General features: G+C 37.4%; 1 pseudogene; it reads right to left on the bottom strand.

Moving 5' to 3' along the window:
- Positions 1-541: 541 nt before the first annotated feature.
- Positions 542-1,883, bottom strand: LOC117695051 (GA-binding protein alpha chain-like; annotated as a pseudogene).
- Between the last annotated feature and the right edge of the window lie 1,656 nt (positions 1,884-3,539).

Raw genomic sequence — 3,539 nt, forward strand, 5'->3', positions numbered from 1 at the left:
TGCAAATATATAAATTAATAACCTGATAGTTTAGTGTTTATCAATATAATTTTATTTGATATGACTGTTTAGCTCTGTTTGATTAGATGAAACAGGCACACGTACTCTACCTGAGAATTTCTTTTTCAGGCTCTCTGTAAAACAGTGGGGAGGAAACAGCTACACCCCAGGAGTGGATACCCCAGGCTGTTTCCTGGGAATGCTTCCTTACTTTCTTCTTCAGATGCTACTGGTTTTTTTTTTTTGGTAGGGCTAGACATTAATACTGACCAGTTTAGCTTCCTGACTGTTAGCAAACTACCCCTCCCCATGAACCTGCTCGCACAATGCAGGCATCGTGGTAATCCTTTAACATATTCTAAAATATATGCTGAAAGTACAAAGATCCAAATTCACAAGAGTATAAAATATTTATTTTAAAAAATCATGCATCAGATTGTACACTCTAGAAATAAGATTAAAATTCAGTAATAAAGGTTAGAGCAAAGCTTGCTCTAAATATTTAAGAAAAGCCTTAAGACTTCCCAGGAGGTCCTAGCTTTCAAGTGTCTTTTTCTGATTGTAGAGAGGCAGCCACCAGTCTTGAGGCTGTGACTGGCTAAGCAATTCCATGGAGCTGCATCTTTGCAAGTTCTTCTGTTCACATTCTCTGACCAAGCTGTTCAGTTCTATTCCACTGTATCCCATAAGTCTTCAAGTCACAAATTTGTACACAAATCTCTTGCTTTGAACTTTACAAATCAGGTCCCCATCATAATAATAAGGTAATGCAGGGCTAAGTTTATCATAGTTCATTGTAGGCTTGTTTTTACATTGTCCCCATTTTGTGCAACCAATTCAAGCTTATTTAGCTTAAATTTACCTTCATCACCAACCCAAGAAATACAGTCTTGAGCATCCTTGTCAGTAAGAAGTTCTAGCAAAAACTGCCATAGTTGGATCTGACCATTGTTTCCTGTTCTGTTCCCTGGTGAGCTTCTATCTTCTCCTGAAATCCTTGGGGATCTTTGTACTTTAGCTGCCTTTGCACTACTGTTTATAACTTTAATTGTAGTCGATGTAGCAGAGGCACCGATGCTGAAATAATTAGCACAGGCTGGTCAATTGGAACTATCTCATTCATCAAATATATTTTTGAAGAAGCTCCAGATGACTCCAGAGAATTTCTCCCCAAGGGACCCACTGAAAAAAAATCTTCTTGGTTGAAACTACATAATTCTCTTCCCGAAATGTCAAGTGTGTCAAGGTCTCTGTCAGTCACGCTGAACTCCTTCATTACCCAAACCACCCAATTCAAGACTTGGTCTGTGGATCATAGGGGATCCCAAGACTCTCCTGCTCTTTTCTGTAGCCTTCCAGTGCAGCGGCCCATCTTGTCACTTGCTCTGAGGTCTCATCTGAAATGGTTGTAATATCCTTGGTGCCATCAAGAGTTATTACTTGGGCTTCTTCAACGAGATGTGCTTCTGCTTCTGAATGGTAGTCATCTGGATTAATGACCACTTCAACTATTTCTGAAGTCTTAATTTCAAGAATGTTTAACTTTGGCTCAATTCCTTGGTAAGAAATTACCTGTACACTAAGCTGTACAGTCCCATCTGTTTTCACTCGTGGATCAAACAAGCTTTGGTCTGGATCCAGCTGAATAGCTTGCAGGCAAATTTCATGAACATCCAAAGAACACTGCAGTCTTGGTTCTAGTAGTTTCTTTAAATTGCCTATGTCTATGGCCTGATTTACACATTCAACTGTGGTATAGGTTTGTTCCACAGTGCTTTCTTCTGTGCACTCTGGTTTCTCAGTTCCATCGATCTCAATTTCTATCAGTTCTTCTGCTTCTCTCTTAGTCATGGTTGAAGTATTTCAAAAGTTAAGTCCAGCTCCGGAATTCCCCCACCCCACCCCTTGGCCCTTGCTTGCTCTCTAGAGCCAGCTGGGAAAGGCGCTGGCTCCAGATAAGCTGTGACCACTCCCAATAGCTGTGTGAGGCCCCAGGGCCCTTCCCATGGAATTGGCGCTAAGGAACCCCTGCATCATACTTTAAATAAACAACTTATGTACAATGTAGTCTAACAAAACAACCTTAAATTTCTATTAATATACTATAAAAAAACAAAACAGACTTAAATCTTTATCAGTACACAATAATCAAACAAAACAACCTTAAATTTTTATCAATATACAATAATTTAATTCCACCACCCCTAGATGCTAACAATCATAACACCTCAAACAACCAGAACAATCCATCCCATCTTAAGTCATTGGGATGACAGTCTTCTGATAGTTGTTTCCTGCTGAATAGGGGTGACGAATTCCTGTTTGGGTCCCAAGAAAAATAATATGGTTAATCTAAAACAAACAAACAAAACAAGTTAGCTGTGGCATTTGTTGCACAGTTTACGTGTTGTCTGTCAAGTCTATGTGTGTCCAGTCAGTCTCTGTGTGGTTGATCATTTGGGCTAGCTCTTTTGAAGTTGATTTGGATGCATATCTTGGAGAACTTTGACAGTCTGTGAGAGTGTTATCACCCAGATTTAGTTGTTTTGTGAAGACATTCATGTCTCAGCTGATCAGAGGTTCTCCCTGATCAAATCCAATTTTTATAAGCTTTGTTGACAACTGTATTTTCTCATTCCCTGTAGATACATTAGCATAACCACATTTCCATTTTAAATCAATTGCAGGTTTCAATTCTAATATCAACACATCCTTATAGTATTTTGGTTGATCTAAATACTATAAGGTTGTACTATGTACTATGTACATAAATACTATGTACTAAATACTATGCAGGTTTCTCAGGGTTTTTATTTTTTTTTTGATAACCTAGTGTCGCTCAGCTGCTGCTCTTTCTTTTTTTTTAACCAACATTAAGAATAGTTAGAATTAAAAAGGCATTATTTAATCTGTCCCTGGGAGGTTTACTCTCCCTTTTTGTTTAATAAGCATCTCTTTTAAGGTATGATTAACTCTTTCTACAATTGCTTGTCCTGTGAGATTGTGTGGTATACCAGTAACATGTTTTATATTATAACATGCAAAGAATTGTTGCACCTTATTGGATACATATATGGGAACATTATCACTTTTAATTTGTGCAGATATCCCCATAACTGTCAGTATTTCCAATAAGTATGTAATTACCCAGTCATCCTTTTCATTACTTAAAGCAATTGACCATTGAAACCCTGAGTACATGTCAATGCTATGGTGTATATACCTTTGCTTTCTAAATTCTGTGAAATGGAAAACATTCATCTGCCAAATGTCATTTCTTTTGGGACCCATAGGGTTATTACCAACAGATAACAGAGTTTGGTTGTATAGAGAACATATAGGACATTTTAAAAAATTATTTCTTTGGCTTGTTGCCAAGTGATGGAAATTTTTTTCTTCAAAGCTTTCCACATTAATATGATGAGGTTTGTTTTGGTTTTTTTTTTCACGAAATTTTGAGGTTTCTAACACTTTTCCTATTAGTAATAAGTCAGTTTCATTATTTCCTTCAGCTAATGGACCTAGCAAACCTGTACAAG

This window comes from Arvicanthis niloticus, chromosome X (genome assembly GCF_011762505.2).
Source record: "Arvicanthis niloticus isolate mArvNil1 chromosome X, mArvNil1.pat.X, whole genome shotgun sequence".
Lineage (NCBI taxonomy): Eukaryota > Metazoa > Chordata > Mammalia > Rodentia > Muridae > Arvicanthis > Arvicanthis niloticus.